A 6,142-nucleotide genomic window follows, 5' to 3' on the forward strand; every position below is an offset into this window, starting at 1 on the left:
GTCCAACAAAATTATCATCCGGCAGCAATTTCAAAAATTTCACCTTATATATGTAAGCTCATTTAAACTTTCCTATTATAATTTCCCCGCAAGCCCTAGTGGTGTAGTGGTTAAGCACTATAGCTGCTAACCAAAAGGTCAGTAGTTCGAATCCACCAGGTGTTGCTTAGAAACTCCATGGGGCAGTTCTACTCTGTCCTATAGGGTCGCTATGAGTCGGAATCGACTCGATGGCAGTAGGTTTTTTTTTTTTTTAATAATTCCTCCAATTAATTCTCGAATTAGTATAAGATATGTAAGTCATGTTTGCCAAAATACTCTGAAATCTAAATCCATTCATAAGGACGGTGGTCATCGGTATTTAGCATTACTATATTTGCCGCCTCTCGGACTGAACAGGCATGCACATGAAGTCGTGGCTTGCCTATTGTCAGTGTGCATTTACATATAATTTTGAATACTAAAAGAAAACTAGGAAGGCACAGGTAAAACAGAACACATTTGGAAAATATTACTTTTAATTTAGATTCCTTTTGTTTGGGGGATTCAAAGATTAAGTTATTTCTTACATGCTTTTGGCGTAGGTCCAGCTCTCTCTCCCTCGTTCTCTCTCTCGCTTCCCCCACTTTAAAGCAAAATTACCTTTAAGATAAAAAAAACCCAAACCAAACCCGTTGCCGTGGAGTCGATTCCGACTCAAAGGACCCTGTAATAAATATCACTAAAAATACATAAATGAAGAAAACGGTCAAACACTTAAGGTGCTTGGGGAAAAAGCCTACTTTGCCTCCTGGATCAGCAGATGAGTTTATAGTTCTATGTCTCCGATAGGGGGAGCTGCCGCACTATTGAACGCTGAAGACCCGGCCTTCAGTTCCCCGGCTACAATTTTAAGCAAAAGAAATACTAAGGGCTTATTAACATGTAATTGTGGAAGACATTTTTTTTTCTTCCTTCACAATGTCACAGATGTCAATTGAGTTTGTCTAGGGAAGTTGATGCTACTATCTGTTGGTAAAACACAGCCTTTTTTTTGGCAGAACTCAGACCAGGTGTCAAGGTAATGGAGTAAATGTGGGTTGCTTAACACACAAAAAGATAGATACCTACACACAAAAAAAAATAAAATGATGCAATTTGAGAGGAGGGAGGGACAAAGGTGTGACCGCCTCCCCACCCCCACCCCAGTTCTGATGGAAACCACAGTGTCTTTATTTATTTCCTGACTCTTAGCTAAGGGTTATGAATACTAATTATTTTCAGTTATCGTTTTTTAAGAGAATCTAACATTCTTCTCTCCCTTCCATGGGAAAATATTGCAAAAATGATACACTTTTTAATAAATTGACATCAAAACTTGGAAATGTGGTGTTGTAACAACTGATTGAATCATCACGGAAGGGAGAGAAGAAGTAATTAAGATGATATTTGTCAACTGTTTTTTAAATTCTGAGAAGCACCAAGCTATAACTCGCTAAATTTAATTAAGTTTGGATGGAAACCTCAGTGTCTTTATTTATATCCTGACTCTTAGCTAAGAGTTATGAATACTAATTCTTTTCAGATATTGTTTTCAAGAGAATCTAACGTTCTACTCTACAATATAAATCAGTTATCGGGAAAGAAATACTTTAAAATATTTGATAACTACAAAAATGTTACTGATGAGCTGAAATAAAATAATTTGAAGATTTGAGACAGTTTCTAGTGTTATAAAAAGTTTAGTCAATAAAGGCATTTGAAATCCAGTGGAATTGTGCTTAAGAAATAGAATTATATCTTGTGTAAAATTAAGCATTTGAATGAATAATGTAGTTTCCTTTAGCAGTAAAATTTATGGAATTGGCTTTGTTATTTGCTTTCCCAATTTACCCAAAGACTTGTAAATTTTTTAGTGGATTTTGTATTTGAATTTGAGAAAAGTATTCAATTTTATGATCATGTTTTTAGATAATAGAGCTGGTTACATTATAAAAGTTTAAATATTTATAATGCTTTATACCTGATGATTTATACAGACTATGAAGAGAACATTTACAATATTTCTCTGAAGCTTTATTTTCCCTTTATAGTCACTAAATTCAATGCCTGAATGAAGCTCATAAATTACATAAATTATTGGTTAGTACAGTTACTATAGCTCTTTCCACATGCTACAATCTTAATCATAACCTTTACAATGTATAACTGACAGAGTGAAAAGGCTAAGAGTTTTTTTTTTAACCTCAACCGATTTGTAGTAATTAATTATTCTGAAATTTACTAAATTGGTAGTAGAGAACAATACATTTGGAACTTTTCAACAATGGCGCACGGAGAGCCTGAAAAAATGTCATATGTACACAAAGAAAACTGAGTTTGGGGCAAAAATATTTTCATAGAAATAAAAATATATATTTTTAATATCCTTCCTAGGCTCAGAGTTTTACAAATATCAAAAAATCTCACTGATAGTATTTCTCTGAAACTGGGTGTCAAAAGAATCATGACGGTTTGTAGGTTAAATGATTATTTTCACCTCCAAGACTATTTTTATGCTACTTTTGATCAGGAGAGTTGCCAAATCTTTAGCACATGAGCCGACTTACAGAATAAATCATATGTGCACTCGACTGGATTTGAAACAAAAGAAAAAAGTGAAACCTGGCGGTTGATCAGTTAGTTAATTTGAAGAGTAATAATATTACTTAAGTTAATCAACATTTGCTGAGCATTATGCCTGGCTCTGTAGTAATCCTCAGAAACAGATAGTCCAGTGAGATATGGTTCTTGGCTCCAAGCAGATCAGTCTCTCTCTTTATGTATATATATATATTTTATATATATATATATAAAATCCAAGGATCTCGGTGTAGAGAGAAGACACAATAGATAGGTAAATAAGTCAGGCAAATAGATGATAATAGGTAATAGACAAGTAGAGAGAGAGAGAGATAATAGACGTATTAAAAAAAAAAAAGACCAAACACATTGCCGCCCAGTTGATTCCGACTCATAGCGACCCTATAGGGCAGAGTAGAATTGCCCCCTAGAGTTTCCAGGAGCACCTGGTAGATTTGAACTGCCGACCTTTTGGTTAGCAGCTGAACTCTTAACCACTGTGCCACCAGGTTTTCCAAATGGATGGAGAGATAGGTAAAACTCAGTGAACCTTGTAGAGAAAATTTTTTTTTTTTTTTTTGTAGAGAGACCAGGAAAAGGAGGAAAGGAGTTCAGTGATGAATACTGAATAGTGTTTAAGCTCAAACATAGGTCAATCTTCCATTATCCCAATGAGAAACACACACACACATACACATGCATACACACATATATAAATATTTTGGTCAATTTAAATATAAGACCTTGAAGGAATATAGATGAAAAGGTCAAATATCTATTTACATGTATTTTATTTATTTCACTACATATGTTTAAAACTCATATATAAATAATATAATTTTCAAATATTTTTCTTCCATTCACATTTCACAAACAAAAAATATTAATATGCTTCAAAGTCAACTCCAACATCAACGTCCTCTCATCACCTTGAACCCTTTTCTGTGTCCTATAGCAGTTTTCTAGGTACACATTTGCCACCTCAGTCTAAATTATTTGAAACACAGCACATTTTTGGATTTGTATTTGGTGTGTTACCGGAAATGTTGATTCAAGCCATGGGTGCCTATTTGCATATAATGAGAGTTTTTTTTTTTTTTTTAAATCTGGTTGGTATACATTCATGATCCCCACAAAATAATCCCTTCTGATACTGCCATATTTAGAGTAATTTTGAAAAGATTTGTTTTCAGTGACATTTGACAATTTAAATATTGATGTACGAGATAATTTTTCAGTTTTTTTTTGGAAGGCAGCTCTGCTAAATTAGCATTTCCCAGAGTTAACCAAAAACCAAACCCGTTACGGTGGAGTCAATTCCGACTCAGAGAGAGCCTGTAGGACAGAGTAGAACTGCCCCATAGAGTTTCCAAGGAGCGCCTCGTGGATTCGAACTGCTAATCTTTTGGTTAGCAGACGTACACTTAACCACTAAAAATGTTCAGACACTAAACAGTTTGGGTAATGTGAATTTAAACTTTTTAGAAACTTTAATTGCTGATAGGTGGCGTGACTTTGCAAGGAGAAGATGTAATAGGTGTTTTTTTTCCCCCTTTAAAAAAAATAATGGCATAGCCTTTTTTGTTTTTGTTTTCATGGAGCATTTTTTTTTTTTTTAAGAGTAAGCTTCTGGCCCACTTTGGGAAAAAGAATGCTGCACTTTACTACTGGTGATACAAATAAAGGCCTGCAAACACTTTAAAATATCACGTGTGTAGGGACAGGACATGAAACTGGAAACATCCTTGGGGGTCTTGCACACCTCGCAAAGTATTTGGAACTATATGGAGTTGGCATTTCGGCATGGGAAGGGTGGGAGTGAGGCTGGGAGAGGCATAAGCTATATTCTAGAAAGCACTGCAGGTGGTCGTATTCAAATGATATTTAAGAGTTAGATTAAATAGGATTTGGTCAAATAATCCATTAGAAACCTGCCCAATCTATCAAATTAGAATATATTCAGCACTTAATCTCAAAGTGATTTATATATTTTGGCATGAGTTAGCAGAATGCCTTATTTTTAAATGTCCACACAATACAATTGCCATTCTGGAGTCACAGATAAGCCAGTAGGCACACTGTGCCATTCTGCGGTGATTTTTATTACTATATACGTTCTATTATAGATTGCTGGCTTTTTTTTTTTTTTTTTTACTTTTTTCCTTGAATTTTGTAAGAACTCCTGACGTAAAGTTCAAAGGTGTCCTCCTAGCTAAATTTGTTTAATAAGGTTAAGTAAATGTTCTGCTGATAAATAGAGTTGCAATTTAGAGTACTTACCTGCTTCAGTGGGGAGGAAGCAGAATTGGGACTCGTGTTTCTATTTTGGAGCGAATGGCTTTTCATTGCCTCAAGTTCTGAGAATGTGTAAACTGTTAGGGGTGCCTTTCCCTTTCTCTCTTACTCCCCTGATTTCCCCTCATATATTATTAATTTCTTCTCTTTACTCATCTTTTTAAATCCAAAGTAGGGGTGAATGGGAAAGGAGGTGTCACACAGTAAAGAGAGGCATTTCTACATTTCCACTATAACTACCCCAGAGCTGAAAGGATTTTCCTTGTTAGATTATCTACATTACTGTCTCCAATCTCCCGCCATTAATGCAATTCTGGCTTGTATTCCTACTGAAATTGCTCTTGTCAAGGTCAAGTTGACAAAATCCAATGGACATGTCTATGGCCTCAATATCAAACCCAAACCAAACTAGTTGCCATTGAGTCAGTTCCAACTCATGGCAACCTCATGTGTGTAGAGCAGAACTGCACATCATAGGGTTTTCAAGACTGTGACCTTTCAGAAGCAGGTGACCAAGCCTTTCTTCCTAGGCACCTCTGGGTGAATTCGAACCACCAACCTTCCAGTTAGTAGTTGAGCACTTAACTGCTTGTACTACCCAGGGACTCCTGACCTCGATATTAGAGCAGTGTTAAGTTGACCCCGTCTACTGGCCTCTGTGACACCACCCGATAGTGCTTTTCTTGAACCTACCTTGCCACTCTATCGCAATCTCCTTTGCTCCTTTTCTGAACAACCCACGAAATCTTTGTAAGTCCTAGTAGCTTTACCTTGCAAGATTTTTACTTACGGATTTCCCTTGACTTCTCTCTCTCTTTGATTGGTCCTTAACGGCAGCTTAGGCTTGACTGCTTTACGTGACCTGCCTCTTGACTACTGACATATTCTTATTTTGATGTTTAGTACAGTTATCTACTCAGTCCCTGCATTGATGTTTTTAGGGAAAAAACCAACTCTCATTATTCATTTTTATCCATTTTTTCATGGTTTACACATATAAACTAAAATGAGCTGTTTTTTACAAAGTATGGCAAATATTTGGAATATAATTTGGGTGGAAAGCAGTGAGAAATGGTTTGTAAGAAGACATTTTCCAGTTTCTTCCTTTTTACTTTTCTGAAGAAACTTTCCCACATAATGTTTAATTTGGGGTTGAGAAGCCTTCTTTCAGAATCTATGTATTTCATGGAAGTCATTGACTTTACAGAGAGGTCTCACGGCTTCTTCTTTGAGACACAAACAATAC

The sequence above is a fragment of the Loxodonta africana genome, chromosome X (genome assembly GCF_030014295.1).
Source record: "Loxodonta africana isolate mLoxAfr1 chromosome X, mLoxAfr1.hap2, whole genome shotgun sequence".
NCBI classification, from domain to species: domain Eukaryota; kingdom Metazoa; phylum Chordata; class Mammalia; order Proboscidea; family Elephantidae; genus Loxodonta; species Loxodonta africana.